At 40.8% G+C, this 22,261-nt stretch overlaps 1 protein-coding gene across 21 annotated transcripts in view; it reads right to left on the bottom strand.

The window, feature by feature from the left end:
- The window catches only part of CSNK1G3 (casein kinase 1 gamma 3), a 105,200-nt gene extending 84,009 nt beyond the window's left edge, over positions 1-21,191 (bottom strand). For 12 of the 21 annotated variants that reach the window (XM_045487056.1, XM_045487108.1, XM_045487085.1 and 9 more), the window contains exon 1: positions 20,847-20,954. The gene's annotated coding sequence lies outside the window, so the exon portion shown is untranslated. Of the gene's footprint in view, positions 1-8,988; positions 9,014-19,883; positions 20,045-20,846; positions 20,955-21,084 lie in introns of those variants that run through there. The other 9 variants (XM_045487059.1, XM_045487100.1, XM_045487143.1 and 6 more) reach the window with 3 other exon arrangements.
- Positions 21,192-22,261: the final 1,070 nt, after the last annotated feature.

The raw sequence follows: 22,261 nt of genomic DNA, 5'->3' as shown, positions 1-22,261 counted from the left end.
GGTGCCTGGGTGGCTCAGACAGTTGAGCGTCCAACTCTTGACTGCAGGTCAGGTCAAGATTCCGGGGTCGTGGGATAGAGCCCTGCATCAGGTTCTGTACTGAATGTGGAAACTGCTTAAGATTCTCTCTCTCTCTCTCTCTCTCTCTCCACCCCCCCCCCCGCTCATGCTCTAAAATTTAAAAAAATAATAATAAAGAAAGAAATTTAAAGCAAAAGAAACAGAACTATGTAATACTAAATACAAAACGGATACCATGCAGTTCACTACCCATACTTAACAAATTTATTTTTTTGATTTCTGATATCTAACTGTCACGCAAAAACAAAAATAAGCAGATACAAGATTCAGAGAGTCCATTAAAGCTACCCCAGTTGCTAAAAGCCCACACATAATCCTGGTAGAGTATTATACCTATAGATGCAGTCGATAGCAATAAGAGAACATTTCTCTCCGAAGTTTTAAAAGTTCAAAAACTACAAGGAAGAGAATGGAAAAATACAGCGTGAAAACTTCAAAATGAGGCATCCAGAGATAACAAAACTACTGAGAGAAGAAAGTTTCATACAAATATGGCTGGCATACGCTTCCTTTTAACACAAATTAAATAATGATCTATATGGCTTAAAGATGTTTTAACTTTTATAAGAGATACTACCCCTTTAACTGAAACCCTAAACCTTCTACAACCAAAATGAATAGACCCGGATTTAGTTAATGTGCTTAAAACTACATGAATGTGCACAAATACTAACAAAATATTTCCAAATTATGTTTGACTCTATCATTATTCTAGGCATACTGACTTCAATATCTATATTTAAAAGACAGAATTTATTAAAGTGATGTATCTTTAAATTATCCTCAAGAGGAGATAAATAAGCTTCATCAACTGCCTTGCTTTTCATAAGCAATTACAATTTTGATGTAGTAACATCCACTAATAAAGATAAAAAAGAGCTGCTAAATAGAAAAAACATTAGACATAATCTGATTAGATGAACAGAAATGTAGGCCACTGGCATACTTCTCATTTGATGATTGCTGATGAATCTTCAAAACAGAAAACAGAAAATCAGATTCTCTCATCTTCATGGCCCAATAATTTAATATGTTATGGAGCCAACTGACCTTCTCTTAGATTGCAACTAGATGAAACAGGGTAGTCTGAGAACTTATCAGTATAGTATCTTCTACCTCATAAAAAACCTCCCAGAGCCAGCTAAGGCTTTCAAATATTAATGAACAACTCTATATCTTTTTAAATGCTGATTAATACTCCACCTACTTTCCCAAATATTGCTGCAGTACATACAGACTGTTTCGTGAATCTGTAATATCAAGCATGAACATTTCCTACGGTTATCTTTTCATGCTGAACACGTTAATCAATGTCTTTGGCAAACACAAAATTAGACGTGACAGAAATTTTAAGATTAACTTTTTGGGGTGCCTGGGTGGCTCAGTCGGTTAAGCATCTGACTTTGGCTCAGGTCATGATCTCAAGGTTTGTGGGTTCGAGCCCATGTCGGGCTCTGTGCTGACAGCACAGAGCCTGGAACCTGCTTCGGATTCTGTGTCTCCCTACCTCTCTCTGCTTCTCCCCTGCCTGTGCACTGTCTCCCTGTCTCTCAAAAATAAACAAACATTGGGGCGCCTGGGTGGCGCAGTCGGTTAAGCGTCCGACTTCAGCCAGGTCACGATCTCGCGGTCCGTGAGTTCGAGCCCCGCGTCGGGCTCTGGGCTGATGGCTCAGAGCCTGGAGCCTGTTTCCGATTCTGTGTCTCCCTCTCTCTCTGCCCCTCCCCCGTTCATGCTCTGTCTCTCTCTGTCCCAAAAATAAATAAATGTTGAAAAAAAAAAAAAATTAAAAAAAAAAAAAAAAAAATTAACAAACATTTTTAAAAATTGAATAAATAAATAACAAAAATAAAATTAACTTTTTTTCACATGTTGCTTGTCAGAGCATCGATTTCTCACTGCTTTGTTATCTTAAATGAAAAAGTCCACGTTTAGTATATGAAATAACCCATTCAGTGTTTCAAATGCTTTATTCAGTCTCTAAAAATTACATTACAATACATGTCTCCAGGCTTCTCCGAAATTTAAATGAAGAAAGATATCTGTGATATGACGGCTCGCTGTTATATCACATGCTTCTATTAGCAGCAAATGTCCCAGTTACTGGTTTCTGGCATGAGCTCAACTGTGGTTGTCCAAGAAAAGACTAAACACTTATTTTTAAAAGCTAAATCATTAACTGTAATGTCAAAAATGGAGATTGATTTCTCTAATTACATACTACAGAAACTTATTTTGTCTCACAGATATTGAGTAACTTTCATCTACAACACTTAACATTTTTTAAACCTGATTTCAGTGATGCCCCTTGTATATGCCTATCAAGATCCAGGATATTCTAGTCTTTAAAAACAGCCATCAGTTCCATTAGAGCAGTGTTCTCCAAACTGCAGATCATGACCCTAAATTAGCAGGTTGTTAAACTAATATAATAAGTCTAAAGCAGCACTTGTTTAAATGAAATAGTATTAATTAGAAAAGAAAATGGAGTACACATATGTCATAAAGAATAGTTTAGTTCAATGAGATTTTGTTTTCGTTCTTTATATCAATGCATATGTATCACTGGGTCACAATGTAAAATATATTTTTATAGGTTGTGACAAATATATTTCTATGAGTTGTGGTCAAAAAGTATTCCTAAGTTTGAAAGATATAGCCTAGGAGTATCAAAACATACTATATTATAACCAGTTATAACTGAGTCAATTTTTTTTTTAATGTTTATTTATTTCTGAGACAGAGAAAGACAGAGCATGAATGGGGGAGGGGCAGAGAGAGAGGGAGACGCAGAATCCGAAGCAGGCTCCAGGCTCGGAGCTGTCAGCACAGAGCCCGATGCACAAACCGTGAGATCATGACCCGAGCCGAAGTCGGTCGCTTAACCGACTGAGCCACCCAGGGGCCCCTAACTGAGTCAATTTTTAAAGAGAAAAATTTATTGAAGTCTCAATTTTCTTAATGTACATAAATATTACTGAATATCTAATTAAGTTATTTTTTTTATTTTTTTTTAATGTTTATTCATTCTTTAGAGAGAGAGACACACACACAGACAGGGGTGAGTCGGAGGGACTGAGACACAGGGAGACACAGAATCCAAAGCAGGCTCCAGGCTCTGAGCTGTCAGCACAGAGCCCTACGCAGGGCTGGAATTCATGAACAGTGCGATCACGACCTGAGCCGAAGTTGGACGTTTAACTGACTAAGCCACCTAGGCGCCCCTAATTAAGTTAATTTTCTAACTATCCAGGTCTGACCACTTTCTAGTAACTAGGATATGACTATTTCATAGGTCCTCAAAGTATCTTTTATTCCTCCTCTTTGCAATTTCACAGGTGAATTTATACTCTCACTGGTAATACCCCTTATCACAGCTAGATTCTCAATAGTTGGAACAGCAGGGAATGTTTCATTTGAGAACGTCCAGCACCCCAAACATTTATTATATACACAGCCAGAGAAGCATACATCACCCTCATCTCCTGATCCTTTAAGCATGATGGGAATGAAAAATCAAGTAGAGGTCTTATCAAATTTGTATTAATGGAATATTCACCATATCAATGTCGATGAGGAGGTCATCTCATCGCCTACAAACGTAAACATGGCTGAAAACCCCAAACACAGGAATGGTATTAAACTCCAAGCCATCAGGGCACCTGGGTGGCTCAGTCGGTTAAGCGTCCGACTTCAGCTCAGGTCACGATCTCGCGGTCCGTGGGTTCGAGCCCCACGGCGGGCTCTGGGCTGATGGCTCAGAGCCTGGAGCCTGCTTCGGATTCTGTGTCTCCCTCTCTCTCTGCCCCTCCCCCGTTCATGCTCTGTCTCTCTCTGTCTCAAAAATAAATAAATGTAAAAAAAAATAATAATAATTAAAAAAAAAAAAAAACAACAACAAACAACTCCAAGCCATCAAGGAAAGTCTTGTTCTGCTTTGGAGCACTTACTCTCATTCAACAAATACTTACTGAATATGTACTCTGTACCAGGCACAGTGCAAGGGTCTCAGGATACAGCAGTGAACCCATCCCAGAGAAAGTCTCACCATGCCTCTTCAAGACTACCGACTTCCGTGCCTCCCTTAACTGTATTTTTTATTCTGATTAAAAAGGATATTCTCCTGTACCTGAGCAAAACTAAAAACAGTTGGTCCCAGGAGTTATGTTCTATACAGTTGCAGCAAACCCTGCAATGGGGAACACTGGACCACTGCTCCTAGGGAAGCTCAGTTCCTGCAAGACGGTGGTCACAACATTTTCATCCAATGATTAATATACAACGTGTTTCACAGAAGTTTCTCTTTAAAGATGCCTTATTTAATACATGTCATTAAGTCATTAACATTGAACTCAGAGCCAACAGCACTAAAACTCATACCTCCATGAAGCCCATGTAACCCACTTTTCTCCATAAAGCATATGACAACCTTTTGGAGTTCAGGAACACCAGAGAGTACTTCGGTGCTACACTGGGGGCCATTTTAAGCAGCAAAATCAAAAGGCCTCAAAAATGCACCAGAAAGCAAAAGAAGGTAGAACATCTCCTTGTTCGATTTTAGGTGGGAACATGTACATCAGGTACTTTGAATTTTTTGCCACTCCGCGCATGTGAATATCTGTGAATGCCTGGAAAAGCACCAAGAATGTGGATTTGAGGGTTACAAATAAATGTTAGCAAGGAGAGAAAACTGCAAATATAGAATCTGTTAATCATGAGGATCAGCCCTAACTGATGAGGAGAATATTCTCTTTAAATACATTCCCATCTGAAGAGTAAGAAATGACAGAATTCAAATACCATCATTATGCAACTCCTAATGAACTAATGGAAGTAGGAAAGTACCAATTGCTGCTAACTTCACAAAAAGAAAGACAACCTTTGAGCTTCCTGATGGAAGAAGAGAACTGATGAAACCTCTACATCTTACAACCAATTTAAAGGAAAGACAAGATGCAATGTTTTTACTATTCAACTTTGAGACAACCCATTTTTTTAATCTGATGTCCTCAACGGAAGGAGATTTTATGCAACTCAGTCTCCCCATTGTCTAATATAACACATAATACAGAGCAGACATTTGTTAAAGGCCTACTGCAGAAATGAGTGAGTGAATGAATGAATGAATGAATGAACGAACAGAGAAACTACCTCTTGCAAGGTCAGGAATGTTAATTTCTAAGATCATGTCTTTTTCAAGGAGAGAAGGAAAGAAAAAGGTATGGACAGGCAGGCAATTTATAGCTCTAAGAGGTACTATAAGGAGAGTAACACCTCACAAATCAAAGGTCATTTATACTGTGATTTCAACTCTCCAAAACAGAGCTATGAACCAGAGGAAAAAATTTACTTGAAGGAGGTCACAAAATGTGTACTCTGCTCATTAAACAAAAAGAGCCCCTAAACTATATTTTACCTTAATTTAAAAATAATCCTGATCAGTTTATTATTAGAAATCAAACATAAAAGGTAAAATTGAAGTGACTAGTCAAAACATGACAGAGAACCAAGAAGACAACTTTATACACCTCAATAAATTCACAGTCTATGCATAACAGCACACTAAATGATGTGCAAAATGAGAACCCTGACTCAGCAAGATCTGAGTATGTTTGGAAAACACTGAGAAGTGTACTTGAAAAGGTTACCGCTTGAAAAAATACTAAAAGAAAACATTTTAGTATAAATTCAACCTTCTAATTGGTCTAACAGGCCAGTGACTAATAATGCCAGATAAATGAGAAAGTACTTCAGAAAAGTCAGTAGCTGTTTCATATGTAGTTCTCATAATGAAATTATATTTTTCTTCCTGACTATAGCGCCAATTTCCTAATTTAGAAAAATATAATTACAAGTAACAGCCTCATGTACGCAAAGGTCACAAAATTAAAAGGTTCATTCAAGGGAATCAACGTTTGAGAATTTTATTTCGGAAGCTAATAGTGTCAATTTTCATCATAGCAAGAACTTAACGTTGTAACTGACAGTAAATTATGAACAACCAAGTCAACTTCTACACAATTCTAGAATGAAACATGCAACAAGTGATAGAAAATCTTAAACTACTACTTCTCCAGACTAAGGATTTGTTTCGGCCCAGACCAAACCAAGAGAATCCTTCTCAAAATTAAGGGCAAAAGCCTGAAGAGAGAGACACAGAATTTAAAGACACTTTGGCCCCAATAGGAACACCAGGGTTAAGGTCTAGTGTTTCTTACGGAGATCGGGGCTCTCTTACCTGAGCAAGAAAGAAAAGTTCCAAAACATAATGAAGCCTGCATTCCCTAGAAACTGAACGCCCCCACCCCAATCACTATCTATCTGATAGGTTTACAGCAATAAAAATATCACGTTCAAAACTATGTTATTGTCATGATGTTCTGGTATGCAACCGAATTCACAAGCTAATTACTAAAAAATAATTCAATATGGCAATTTTAAAATTTAGGAATTGCTTATTACTAGAACTCGTCTATATTCCGGTGGGAATGCAAAATGGTATACAGCTGCTTAGGAAAATTGTGGCAGTTTCTAATACAGTTACACACACACACACTTCACTTATGACCCAACAATTCCAACCCTAGAAATTTACCAAATGAAACGAAAATTTAAATTCACCAAAACGAAAAAAAAACAAAAAACAAAAAACTGCACACGGGTGTTTGGGGCAGCTTTATTCCTAACTGCCAAAATCAGGAAACTTAACGCTTTGCACAGTGAATGGATAAACATGCTGAGGTACATCCACATGAGGGAATACTGACCAGCAGCAAAAAGAAATGACACAGGCTTCACCACAGACGAATCTCAAATACACCATACGAAGTGGAAGAAGCTAGCTTCAAAAGGCTACGTACCACAGGCCATTCTGACAAAGTCAAAATTAAAGACACCAAGAAGAGACCAGGGATTGCTAGCGGCTGGGAGTGGGGAAAGAAGTTGACTGGGGCAGCAGGAGGGAATATTTTGGGCTAATGGAATTGTTTTGTGCAGCAATTATAGGGGCAGTGAATTTTAGCATGCAAAAATTTAAGTACAGGAGAAACAGGGGTGCCTGGGTGGTTCAGTTGGTTAAAGGGCTGACTCTAGCTTTGGGCTCAGATAATGAGCTCAAGGTTTGTAAGATGGAGCCCCACGTTAGGCTCTGCACTGACAGTGAGGAACCAGCTTGAAAGTCTGTTTCCTGGTCTTGCTACCCCTCCCCCCAACACGCACACTGGCTCTCTCTCTCAATAATAAATAAACATTTTATTTATCAATTTTTTTAATGTTTGTTTATTTTTGAGAGAGAGAGACAGAGTTCAAGAGGGGGAGGGGCAGAGAGAGAGACGGAGACACAGAATCTGAAGCAGGCTCCCGGGCTCTGAGCTGTCACCACAGAGCCCGACGCAGGGCTCGAACCCATGAACCATGAGACCATGACCTGAGCCAAAGTTGGACATTCAATGGACTGAGCCACCGAGGAGCCCCAATAAATAAACATTTTTACAAAGAGATAGAAAAAACTGTATCTAATATAAAAAATACCTTAGGAAAAAATCAGAATTAAGTGAAATGCTCAAAAAATTGAATACTTCCTTTAAGTTTTCCAAGTAGCCCATAAATGCATTTAATGTCAACTTCCACCATTTAAAAAAAAAAAAAAGAAAAACCTTTCTATAAAGTATTTCTCTACTTTTAAGCCTGAGTAACAAAGTCAGATGCTTGTGTTTGTTGCTTTACTTAAAGGAGAACCAATGTATTTGTTAGAGATATCTCATACAACTCTGATGATTCAGACTAAAGTGGTTTGGAGTGAGCACGGTGCCTCTGGAGGCATTTAATCAAGGTTCTTCCATGTTAAATCTCCCTAATAAAAAAGATAAAATGATCAATCCATTCATTCAACAAAAGAGCAATCACAAGAGGCCTATCATGGGTCACAACAGGAAGTCAAATGGCACCCAAGACAATCACAATCCCTGCCGCATCACACAGCTTAAACAAATAATAATATAAAGATGATATGAACATGAGAAGTATAGTGCTTTCAGAGCACACAGCAAGGGTACATAAGTTCTGTAAGTTCTGTATCTCCCATTAGGATCTACACCTTAAAATGCCTACTATCTTGGTGAACTCAGAAACACAGCTAAAAGCGCATGCACCAGAGTGGTCACTACCCAATCACCCCTCGATGTTTAGCGAGGGAAAGCAGGCAAAGACCATGTCCACAGAATACCATCCAGCAGTGCAGTCATCACTCCCCTACAGTAAGGTCCTCTCCAGGGAACTACCAGATATGCACAGCTGTCACCTTCCCACCAGCAGGGAACTTTCCCTAATTCACAATACCACAATCATGAACTTCTCTTGTTGAGAAGTATTATTTTCAAGGGTGCAGGGAGGGTGAAATAATAAATAAAAGGAGAGAAAAGAAAAAAACTAGTAAAGATGCTGGGGGGCAAAAAGCCCGAGTTAAGTATATAGATTTTTGCAGTGAGGTCTTAAAAACAAATTAAGGAAGTTTAAGGAAACTAAAACAGAGGCATTACAACCACACCCCTGCTTCTTTCTGTTATGAAAAAGGAAGCCAAGATATGTAAAAAGAGGGCTGCCTGCAGGTGCTTTGGCATGAAGTTACCAGGCAGAGGTAAAATTACATAACCCCAAGGACTAAAAAGAGTGTGTGATGAATACTCAGCTATGCCAGTTACCAGAAACATTTTCCATCCCAAGCATCCTAATTACACAATGCTTCTGGGACCACTCTGGGGCCCACAGGACCAGGGTTAATAACTCAGTGCCAAAAAAACAGAAAAGCTTCCAACAACTGTTAAACAAACATGAATTAAAATAAAGTGCCTCTTGGTATGTATAGATTTATAAGAGGAGAAGAGCGAGAGAAATTTACTAGCAACTTACTGAAAGTCCATTTCAGAGGAATGAGATACTGAGTAGGTTCTATCAAGAAGCAAGAAGCGGAAACAAATTAATGCAGTTCCACAGGCCCTTTTCCAAAGTTCTTGCAGTCAAACATGATTGGGAATTCTGAATTCTAGGGGCGTCCGAAGGGTGATACATGTGTATGCACCATATATTCTGTGCAAAGGCCAGGATGATACAGGACAGAACATTATAATCAGATACTTAACTATTTCTGCACTGAAACCTACAAATTCATGAAAAAGAGACACAACAGTTCAAAACAAGTTTCATGGAAAAAAACACAATTTGTGCCAAACATACAAGAAAATATTTTTGGTTTTCAAAGCACTCTGGATGTTCGAATAGTTGATACAAAATTATGGTCCCCTAGAATGGTAGCCATTACTCAATTACTAACTGTATATACAAAATGTTACTGGTAACCTCACTGTCATGTGCTGGTTTTCTTGTGGAATTTTGGTGAACACAAAATAATTCTACAAGTCTTCTTCAGGTTCACACAGAACATGTCCTATGTACTCTATCCACTCCTAATTTTTTTTTTTTTTTTTTTTTTTTTTTTTTGAAAGAGAAAAGGTGGGGAGGAGCCGAGAGAGATGATAAACAGAGGATCTGAAGTGGGCTCCATGTTGACAGCAGAAAGCCTGATGCAGGGCTCAAACTCACAAACTATGAGATTATGACCTGAGCTGAAGTCACATGCTTAAGCGACTGAGCCACCCAGGCACCCCCACTCTTAAATTTCTTTACCACAAATTCTCCTACTAGAGCAGTTTACAAAATATCTAACCCTTAAATTTACAGAGGAACTGCTAAATCCAATTTTGCCACCACGAAAGCCATGTTCTTTGAATGGAATTTAACATAATGAATTCATTATAAAACGGCTTGTTCTCATTTTGCCACAAAAGGCTATAACTGGTAAAGGGGTCTGTGACCTAGGAAGCTGCAGCAAATGAGTCACAAAAAAGGACCCTGATATGTCATAAATGACAAGATACAATAACCAGAAAACCCTATCATCACAGTGCATTTATATGTACACAGTTACGGACTATATACAATACAGACAACATACTACGTACACAATATACTGTTACTGAAGTAAACTGTTTCCACTTGGGGGAACACACATATTCCTCATCAACAAGGGTATGAAAGAGAGTAAAGCAGTAGAAGTGCAGCTACACTAAACTATTAAGACCTCTTCCATCCTGATGCCCCAGGAAAAATACAACTCAATGATATTATAAATATATGCTAAAACTAACACATCTTTGAAGAGCAACAGTTCTTGCCTTCTTATACTTTACATAACTTTAAAAATTAGACTGTTTTTATCACTTAGGTTTCTTAACATTTTCAGGGGCATCTGAGATGATGCCTTAAATTATTCTTGATAAATCTCCCTTTAACAAATTTTCCAAACTTTAAAAATCCTCTAATTTTGCTGCTGGACTTAGCAACAATTGCTAATAAGCAATGAATACAATGGCATCCCTAAGGATTCTGGGTATGAAAATATAAAGAGAAGTTGCTATTAACCTGGTCCTCTTGCAAATGTTGTCTGTGCATTTCTTGTCTCACTTTCACACCCCTATCCCAATTAAAAAGGGAACTTGAAATTTAAGCGCTAAGAGATATGTATAAAGACAAGGAGAAATCAGTCATTTTCAAACCCTGCAGCACATTGGAATCACCTGTAGTAACCTAAAATGTAACAATGTCCTGGCCCCACTCCCCAGATTCAGATATCAACTAGCAGGGATAAAAGCCCAGTATCTACCATTTTAAGGTTCCCAGAAAATGTTAATGTGAAGTCAGGGCTGAGAGCCACTGGTATACACTGCCTTTTCCACAAATGCTTTCTCTTATTTTTTAAAAAAATTTTTATAATGTTTATTTTTGAGAGAGAGAGAGAGACAGCATAGGTGGGGGAGGGGCAGAGAGCGAGGGAGACACAGAATCCGAAGCAGGGTCCAGGCTCTGAGCTGACAGCCCAGAGCCCAAAACGGGGCTCAGGAGCTGTGAGATCATGACCTGAGCAGAAATCGGATGCTTAACCAACTTGAGCCACCCAGGCTCACCTCTCTTATTTTTAACTCAGTGGTAATACTCCATACAGCAAAGGCTGCAAGCATTATCTTTAAAACTATCCATTTTTCTTCTCATTTCCTCGGTCACAGAAAAAAAAAAAAAAATTACTGATTTTCAATTGGAAAATTTTAAACAAGTGCATATAGTAAAATTCACTTCGACTTATCTCATATTGTCATTCCCAACAATCAGGATTTTAGTTTTCAGTCAGTCCATTAGTAGCTGGTAACTGGAATGTGTATAAATAGCATAGCATACGATATACATACATACAGTACACATGTCAGTTACCAACCTTAACAGATTATCAGAAAATAAATCAAAATCAGAGGAATGATTTCGAAGAGCTGATTACATTTTGATATTTCATTAAGTACAAATATTTTCAGAACCCCAATGTATAATGGAATATGAGCCACAATATGCCCTGACACTCACGTGAAAGAAGAACCCAGTAAATAATCTACCATTTTTAAATGAATATTGCTATTACAAGATTCCACATCTGTAAGATGTATATTTTCGATTCATATTGTTTTCATATCTCTAGAATAAAAGCACATAAAATAATATTAAAATCGTATTAAAAAATCTTATAAAAATCTGCATCTACAAACACCAGTATTTAAAAATGTCGCCAACAACTGACATGTACTACTTCCACCTCCAAAACAATACTAATTAACGTCTGCTCTTCAAATGAGGATTTTGCTAAAAGCTCTTGTAGGCATGTATTTGCACACCATAAAACTAGTGGAATACCAGGAATTTTCTCTCTTCTCAGCCTGCTATATTTGCCTACCTGCTATATTTGCCTACCACTTGAAAATATTCATTGCTAGACTATAATATAAGTATTTCACAAAAATAGAAAACAAACATGACATAGACTGGCTATATGGGGAAAAAAACATTTTCACTTCCCTTTTACTAAAGGAAACTGGGACTTCAACTCTGACTCTAATACGACATACTCTAAATCAATGCCAAGTATACCACCTGAAATTTAAACAAGCTAAAAAAATAGGTAACACAATTAATAATTACAAAATATTCAGAAGTCTGCTTTTATACTATTCACTTGCATCACAAAAGGTATTATGTGGCCAAATTCAACTTATAATTTTAAGTAAAAAATGTGAATAAGTACAATTCTAAAAGCAAAGTATCAGTACATTCCAGGCACACTTCATTCAAGATAATATACAATAAAAGCAAAATCCTATGTTAAAATCTAAGTTGGTGGAAAACATCCTACCCCAGGATTCTATTTTTTTCCTCCTCCTCAAAAAAAAAAAAATTACTATTTTTCCTGATGGCAAAAATAATGCCATCTGCTATAATATATAGCAGAAATATCCAAAAATATATATAGCAGAAAATCCAAACAATACAGAGACACATAAAGAGTATAAAAATTAAAATCACCCTAAATGTAACTATTCATAAATAACTGCCATTAACATAAATATCCTTGTGGAGAATGGATGGATTTACTCTGTATATTCACAACTGCAACAATTACAATGACCAGAATTACAACGGTCAAAATCTTTCATATATACATACACATATCTCAATATACATGTACAATACACACACACACACACTCTATATATATTACAGAAACAGAAACCTTTAAGATAACTTTCTTGAACTTAAAAATATATAAGTTATTCTACTTCTGCATTTCTATTTAAGCAGGCCAGTTTGGAGGTTACCTGTGTGTGTGTGTGTGTGTGTGTGTGTGTGTGTGTGTGCCTGTGTGTGTGTGTCTGTGTTGCTGTGCTTCAGGGAAGATTTAAAAATCTCTGTTTGCTTTATTTAAAAAAAAATCCTCTAGCTAAAATTTTCCAAAGCCTGGAAACATATATCTGTACTAACAGCAGCTGGCTGACTGCTTTCCAGAACTAGCCCATGGTCCCAAACAAAACTGCAAAGCAGACAAATGTTTTCATGGCGTCCCACCTCTTGGGTCAGAAAGAACACCTCACCAAGCAAGTAGCATAGAAGAGTCCACCCACCAGGCATGTGACTTGAGCATTTCACTCAAACCGTCCCAGGATTCATTACATTTCAATTCCAAAATTCTGTGATTTGCCCCTGCCTCCCCATCCTCCCCATGCCCCCACCAATTTTTTTTTTTTTTTTTTTTTTTTTTTTGCTTTTCTCAAGATGGGTAAAAACTATCCTTTCCTCCTATCTTACTATGATTCCATGATTCAAGTCGAACCCTTCCTCTGACTGATAAACTCCCATTTCCCCAAGGTACCTACTGTCCTCTAGGTGTGACTAAAGAAATGCGATGAGATCAAAAGCCTGGGCAACGTGCAATTTTTGGAGAGGAGAGAGGGCAGCGACTCAGAAAAAAAAATTCTAAATAAGTTCACAGGTACAAATTTTAATTTAAAGTTATAATAATTTTATGAGTTCCAGGGAAAAAAGGTACAATGTTACAACTTAGATAACTGATTTTATTGACTCAAAGTTAGTCAATATGAAAACTAACTGTTTTAGCTCCTAAAATATTCATACCTGAGCATATTTAAGATAGCAACATAGAAGCAGCTCTCTAATCTTTCATCCGTTACATTTGTACAACCCTTTAAAGTTCAAAGTGCATTTATATGCATTATTTATTTTCATTCTCAAAACAAGTAGATGCAGTGGTCACTACTGATTGCCTCTTTAACAGATCCATTTGCTTCCATGTTCTTCTTTCCCACAACTTTTAAAAATATCCACCCTTTGGAGCACCTGGGTGGCTTAGGCAGTTAAGCGTCCAACTTCAGCTCAGATCATGATCTCACAGTTTGTTAGTTTGAGCCCCACGTTGAGCTCTGTGCTGACAGCTCAGAGCCTGGAGCCTGCTTCAGATTCTGTGTCTCTTTCTCTCTGCCCCTCCCCGGCCCACTCGTGCGCTCTCTCTCTCTCTCTCTCTCTCTCAAAAATAAACATTAAAAGAAAATTTAAAAATATATAAACATCCGCCCCTCACCATGTAACTCAGGAAAATGTGACCCCATTCCCTATGGCAGGGGATATATCCTGATTAACAGAAGCCAGCCATGATAACCCCATTCCCTTTGTCATGACTGGCGAGGAAGTACACATGACCTAATTCTGGTCAATAAAACATGAAAGGAAAAGTATGCTGGTGAGCTTGTGCAAAACATTTCCTGGCCAATGCATGTCTAGATGTGATCTTGCTACCACCCTGAGGATGAATCCAACACAAAGAAAAGAGCAGAGCCAAAAAAATCACTGAGAGGCAGACCAAAGCTCTGAAAAACTAACCTAGCCTACCTCAGTATTTCAGTGTTCCATATCAGAAACTACCTACTGCATTTCAGGCAGTATAATGAGGCAACACCAAGATAAACAGTCTACCCCATTTGTCTTTTCCTCCCCAACCTGGACCTCCTTTCTTATACGTAAAAGTTTTCCTTTTTACTTGAGCTGAGCTAGACAAGACAGGAGGACAGCTATTCTAAGCTGCTAGGCCAGCCAGCATGCTTTGTACCAAGCTCAAGGGCTCCTGCTACACCTCAAGGGTATGGCATTTCCTCTTCCAAGGGACAACTTCCTCTACCAATTCACTCCAGCAGTCCCTACACAGGCTGAGCAGATGTTGGGATTCTAAGAAGGCTCCTCTCTACATAAAAACTGAAAGGAAGAATACGAAATCAGATCAGGGACCATATAGGGAAATAGGGGAGAACTGCAGCTTGATCACCTGACTACATAATTAAACAATTTACCCTGAGGTCTGAATGAATACAGCCAGGAATACGAGAATTTCTTTCTTTTTTATAAGAGGATGCTATTACATCAATCTCTAAGAGAGAGCATAAGCTAGATGATATAATAGAAGCAGATACCCTCCTTAACATATTAACCAAGAGCTCCTAAGTTAAAAAGGGGATCATAAAAAATCTACATCGTAAACATTTTATGGCAAATAAAATATAAAAATGTACATTCCCAAGACAATCTTTTAATGTAAGGCCAAGGCCTTTCCTTCAAGTATGGATGGATGTACAGACTGCAGTTCTATTTTGTCTTTCTTGAGAAAACCACACCTACTATAAATCACCTGTGATTTCCAGTTTCTGTTTCGTAAACATAGAAAGACATCTCACAAAGCTTAAAAGCAATCTTGTTATAGAATTTTTTTGAGATTTTTAGGGTGTTTTCCCCTGATTGTTTAAAAAGTTCTTACGCACACCTACATTCTCCTATAACTTTTGCCTCCAAAGTTCACTGAACAATGTTTCATCAAACTACGTAATTAAGACATCAAGTAAAACTGCCATCAACAACTTGTTGGGTGCAAACACAAATAATTCTTGGTAAGTATAAAATAACTAGTGGGATTAAAAGTTCAAAAGCAGGGGTGCCTGGGTGGCTTAGTCAGTTAAGCATCCAACTTTGGCTCAGGTCATGATCTCATGGTTCGTGGGTTCAAGCCCTGTGTCGGACTCTGTGCTGACAGCAAGGAGCCTAGAGCCTGCTTTGAATCGTGTCTCCTTCATTCTCTGCCCCTCCAACGCATGCACTCTGTCTGTCTGTCTCTCTCAAAAAATAAACATTAAATTTTTTAAAGAAAAAAGGAAAGGAAGCAAAGTTCATAAGCAAACTAAAGAGGGGCGCCTGGGTGGCTCAGTTGGTAGAGCATTCAGCTCTTGGTCTGGCTCAGGTCATGATCTCATGGTTCATGGGATCAAGCCCTGCATCAGGCCTCTGCACTGACAGCATGGAGCCTGCTTGGGATTCATTCTCTCTCTCTCTCTCTCTCTCTCTCTGATCCTCCCCTTCTTGCACTCACACCCTCTCCCTGTCAAAATAATAAAACATTAAAAACATATTAAAAAAGGGGCACCTGGGTGGCTCAGTTGGTTAAGCGGCCGACTTCAGCTCAGGTCAGGATCTCACAGTTCATGAGTTCGAGCCCCGCATCCAGCTCTGTGCTGACAGCTCAGAGCCTGGAACCTGTTTCAAATTCTCTGTCTCCCTCTCTCCACCCCTCCCCCACTCACACCCTGCCCCTCTCTCTCTCTTTCAAAAATAAACATTAAGAAAAATGTTTTTAATATTAACAAAAAACACTAGAGCCTAGTCTACCGCCATTCGATGTAGCATGGGCATCAAGCAGTAAATGAATGAATTCTTCTGAGTGGGTTTGAACAGGTAGGGTTAAGAGAGTCTCCTGCAATAGTAGGCTGTTCCCAAGAGTCTCTGTCTATTCTAGCCACCAATCAACCTTCTAACAACTCATCTGTATCTTAAGAAAAAGGCTATTCTGAGATTTTACTTAATTCCGGTGAAAGCTGTAAAAACAAATGTGGATGTGATTTAGGCATATGTGGACATGACTTAGCTATGGATTTCCACAAAATTAAGTTATAACTGTATGATACATCTATCATTAGTAAAGGAAATGACCAAAGTGTGTGTCTTTTCTACCAAATACATACCCACTTCAAGATCATTGTCAAGAATTCTTTTCTCATTAAAAAAAAGATGGGCAGGGACTGGCAGGAGAGAATATAACCAGTCACTTACTATAGTTTAAGGACAAATCACCACACACCTTCTTGAGCTCCCCTTATAGGAGGAAACCCAAACATTTATGGTTTCTAAATCCCAGCTTTGAGCAAGGAGCTAGAAAAAACATGCCTAATAGCAGGCTCCAAAGTGTCTGCAAAACTTATCTGTCCTCACATCTCTCTCTCATTCCTTATTTTCTGAGTAATACAGAGCCTTTCCAAACTCACTTCACATTAATGGATAATACACACTTGATTCTACACATTAATAATCCCAAATACAGTTCTGTCCTAGAGACTGTCACTAAAGTATACTCTGAAGTAGCTTTTGTCGGCAGAACCATTCTGTCTGTTCCTATAGAATCTCTATAATTAGAGAACTACAGACACCTCAAAAACTGCCATTTCCAAAAAAGAAGTTACATTTTGAAGAACTGACACCCAGAAATACACTAACAACACCAATCAATACCACTAGGCACCAACCACTCGAGAAAACACAAAGAGGATGGAAAATTATAAAAACAACAGATCGGTGAGTTTAAGACTCTGAAGTCAGAAAAAGAAAATGATTTAAATACGCACTCTGCTAGATCTTAAAAAAGGTTGCCTAAACTCTGGATGACCATTTCCTAATATCAAAAACAAGGGTTATACACCATCTAACAAATAGAGTTGTCTTAAAAGTATGATCTATATATTCCCTCTACAAAGTAGGCACTTAATAAATTTTAACAGGTATTAGTGTTGTCACTGGAATGTTCAAGACAATACAGATTCAGTTATAATGTTAATCCTTTTTGGAAACCTAGAGGGCAATAGTTAGTAAAACCCATCAAACAATTTTCCTCGTGAGTATACATAGACTTAAATACTGTTATCGTGAGGGTAATATTTTTTGAAGCACTTCTTTGATAGGGATAAATGTAGGGGTTAAATTATTTTAGGGCCACTTAATATTTAAGATAACTAAAAACCTTACACATATTACCCAGAACTGTGGACATTTCCCATTTTATCATTCCACTGTTATGGCCAATTCTCTTTGTACACAGATTCCTTACATTTCACTTTACCCATAATGAATCTCACTATGAATGTATTAACAATAATCTAACTCTCCAATGACCTGTGTTTTGCTTTGTTGTTTGACATTTCAGCATTCCCAAGGGGTACCTGGGTGGCTCAATCAGTTAGTTAGGCGTCCGACTTCAGCTCAGGTCATGATCTCATGGTTCACGGGTTCGAGTCCAGCGTTGGGCTTTGGGCTGACAGCTCAGAGCCTGGAGCCTGCTTTGGATTCTGTCTCTCCCTCTCTCTCTGCCCTCCCACGCTCACTCTTGCGCTCTCTCTCCCTCTTTCTCTCTCTCTCTCTCAAAAATAAACACTTAAAAAATTTAATACTTCAGCATTCCCTCTATAGTCTGATACATCCTTTTGGGAAACCCTCTGAAATTTAAACAACCACTTGTTCCATTCTGAAAATCTCTGAATCTATAAACTACACTAGAATAATAGTCTATTGCCAGTATGCAGGGGATTACAGAGGGGATAGAGAAATAAACAGAGAGCTTCCCATTTCTTCCAAAGGCACATTTTTCACAGCCTGGATTCATTTCATATAAAACCAATTACCAGATTACCAGACACACCCATATTCAAGTTCAAGTAAAGAAACAGGACAAAGCCAGGTATGAAGTGTTTTAGATTACCTACTTTTCTGCTTTCCTCCCATCAGCAGGAATGGTAACAACTTGATTATTCTGTTATAGTTTGTTTCCTTCAACTTACCATCCTTATTTGCCGACCTACTTCCTCTAAGCATAAAATCTGTACATTTGGACCTTTATATCTCAAACTGACTCATTTTTAAATACAAGGCATTCTGGACTTCCATGGCCTGATATCCACCTATTTTCACAGCTTCCTCTCCCACACAGACCTCGTGGCACAGGAGCCTCATGTCCAGACCAACAGGCCCTATAATACCCAACCACACACACATACACGAAGCCCCCCTTTTTGTCCCTTAACATATTGTAATGCCCAAATGGAGTGTTAGCAGCTCTAAAGTCATTCATAATTTCTCACTCAAAAATTAGTATCTCTTTGTCTCTCATACACACACACACACACACACACACCATGCTTCCATGCACCTCTAATAAATCCCACAGGTGTCCTGTGTTGCAATTATCTCTGCATGTCCGAGTCTCCCTTTAAGACAGCTACAGGGTCTGACTCATCTTCATAGTCTACCCACTCTTCCATTCTAACCACAGAGTAAAGGTCCTTGGTACATGGTTAAGGTCCAGGTTGAACTACACTATTCCTTGATTTTAATCCCAGGCATTTTAGTTGAAGGAATAAATGAACAGCCTGTGTTGAAGATTTTGTTAATGGTTACCGCTTGGAAATCTAACAATGAAAATGTCAATAATTACATAATACATTAATTTTTGCATTGATGAATAGCAGAGGAGGGCAAAGAGCACAATAAATCATCCCTGAAGATGATCATTTTCTAAGATCCCCTCCCCTCAAAGGTCTCATATATATCAACATTAAAATTAACCTTTTTGTCCCCATTCTAATAAAAACTAATACCTGATGCATTTCCAGAAATGCAAGCTCCCTGTAAGCAAATGAGTCTGTACACTTCAGAGAATCTATGCCAATGCAGTTTATTTGGTATCTTTCTTTCAATGCCCATAAATACAATTCTCACTTTATGTCCAACTATAAAAGCTAATATATACAAAATACAGAACACGGTTGGAGCAAAGTTTGGGAATAGTTATGAAATACACTAAGCACATCTCTCCACCCCACCCCCCCAAAAAAGTTATTAAGAATGTCACAAACTGTAACTGATTTTTGGTGGAAAACGTTTTCTTAAACGGGCCTCATAATCTTTCTAATCCTGCCTTATTCTTACAATGTGCGTTTTCTTCCACTCTCTATTTACAGGGAAAGCAAATATTCCTCACAAATACATACAAGACTTTAAAAAGTAGATATTTTCCATTTTAAAAAGTATCCTAAGTATTCCTTAGATGGAGCTCAACATCTTCTCCTCTCTGGGGGCAAATGTCATTCACAAGAAGCAACTACACAGGAAATAAATACTGACTTATTTTCTTCACTTACTAAAAATCAGTAGGTTTCTAGTTTTCCAATTAAAGTCGACGTTCTAAAACAAAAGGTTAAGAAGGGGTCACTTACTGGCCAGCCTGGGTCCTCATTACAACAGTTACAACTAATTCGCACAGTGTAGCAACAGTAGCCATCTCCCACGCAGACTCTCCCTGGCTCTCTCCCACCCATTAACTTTTCCTCCTTCCCTGGGGGAACTGGAAGGATCCTAACACAGGCCTAACTGCCCTCACCCCACGAGCACACACACATCTCCATCACCACCACCACCACCCTCCCCCCCCCCCCCCCCCGCCCAGAAAAGAAATGTGGGAGCTGTGGACGCTTCCGTGTGTCACTTCCCCTGCATGTGGGATAAACAAACAAACCAGCACGGTAACAGCAGCCAGCAGAGAAATTTTGTTACCCCCCACATATGCCTCTGTTAAGTTTTGAGCTAAGTCGAAAGCTCTATGAAATAGGTAAACCCCGGATCCCCCCCCCCCCAGCCCCCAACAAACACGCCAGCGGGAAGTTTACCCCTGGAATGAATGCTGGCCCCTGACACCTCCTTCCAGCAGCCCGATGCCTCCCGCCCGACCGCCCTCCCGAACCCCCCACTCCGAAGGTAATTGTCTTGGACACAATCGGGAGCGCTGGGGCTGCGCTCGCGACCTCAAAACCCCTCCCCGAGGAAGCCCCCGCCTCCTCCCGGCTCGCCCACCTCCCCCGCGTCCCCACTCGCGCCGCACCGCTCGGCAACTTCTGCACCCGCCCGGCCCGCCGCCCGCGGCCCCCTCCCCGCGCGCCCAGCCCTCCGCGCCCTCACCCCCGGCCGCGGCCCCTCCCGCCCACCCTCTGCCCGCCGGGATCCTCGCCCACCCCTCCTCCGCGGCCCCCGCCCGCGGCGCCGCCCCCGCCGCACCCCCAGCCCTCCCGGCCCGGGACCCCAGCCCACCCAGCCCCACCCGGGAAGGAGGGAGCCGCGGCCGCGCCGAGGCTGCCGCCGGGCCGGGGCCGACCGGCCGCGCGCCACCGCGGAGGGGGCTTTACCTCAGAGGCGCGGCCGCGAGCTCGCGGGGTCGGTCCCGGGCGCGGGCGGCGCCCCCTGCTCCGTCAGTCAGCGGCGGCGGGGGCAGCGGCGGCGGCACATCACACCCGCCGGCGACCGGAGGAGGAAAGCGAGCCACGCAGGGAGGGAGCGAGCGAGGTAGGGGGGGAAGGAACGAGCGAGGGAGGGAACGCAGCTCGGCTCGGACTCGGTCCCCGCACTACTGCCGGTGCCTCCTACCGCCGCCTCTGGCCGGAGAGTCGCCGCCCGGGTCGCTGCTGTCGCCACCGATGCAGCCGGGAATGAATGCACAGCGGCGCCTCGCTTATCCGGAGGTCAAACATCCTTCTGCCTCGGGCATCCGGATCGGCGCCGGACCCGGAAGTGAACACATGGAAAAAAAATAAAAAAAGGAAAGCGTCTCTCTAGCGGCGGTGGCCCCCAAGCTCCCGCATCAGCGAAAAGAGCCGAGTAGAGCCGAAGATTACACCGGCCTGTTCGGATTGGCCGGCTCGCCGACCGGAAGAACGGCGGCACGTTCATTGGCTGGCAAGGCATATAAAAGCCAAGCCACTCCTCCATTCCCCCACCTCCGCACGAGCGGTGCGTGAGGGGGAATGTGGAGTAATAGTGGATACGGGTACGTTTCCCTGGGCGAGGCCAGGGGAGGAGAGGCTTGACGAGGTCTCTGGGGAGAACTGGGAGGAAAAAGGCTCCCGTGATTAAGGAGAGCTGCTAAAAATTCCGCGGCTTGGGTGAGCAAAGAGCCTAAGGGCGCCATTGTGCCAAGTCGGGTTGGCGAGGCTTTGCGGGGCACAGCCCTGCAGGTGCAGAATTTGGGGGCCCTGGCCTAAAGGAGTGACCTCACTGGGTTGACATCCCGCCCCCCCCCCCCCACATACACTTTGTTATAACCCCAGTGCTGTAGCAGGGATGCGGCTGCTTGGAGATGGGAATTGTGGCTCACGTTTGCATCCCAGCTGCTGCCTGTAGAGAACTCCGTTGGTGGGCTCAGGTCCTGTGTAACGCGATCGTTACCATCTCAGTGTCTCAAGGGAACCTCCTGAAGTTTCGGGAGGCCAAACATCCCTCAGGTCGTCGAGTTGTCGAACACAGACTGGAACCGGTGTTTTCTAACTCCACTTCCCAGTCCAATCTGCCCACACGGAAAACGCAGAAGATGCCATTCTCTCCCTCTCTCTCTCTCTCTCTCTCTCTCTCTCTCGCTGTCTCTTACAGCTGGTTAAGTGGGATGAAGATAATGCCACTTTGAAAGACCGCTACGGAAATGGATTCGCCGTGAAGGCATTTGCAGAGGACTCTGAAAATACAGCTTTTTAATTGTTAGCGATTACCTAACACTACTTACGTTTCAAGTTCTTTCAAAAGACAAGCATTAAGGTGTGCATGAAGAAAA

This window comes from Leopardus geoffroyi, chromosome A1 (assembly GCF_018350155.1).
Source record: "Leopardus geoffroyi isolate Oge1 chromosome A1, O.geoffroyi_Oge1_pat1.0, whole genome shotgun sequence".
Lineage (NCBI taxonomy): Eukaryota > Metazoa > Chordata > Mammalia > Carnivora > Felidae > Leopardus > Leopardus geoffroyi.
This window is presented reverse-complemented; position numbering and strand designations above follow the sequence as displayed.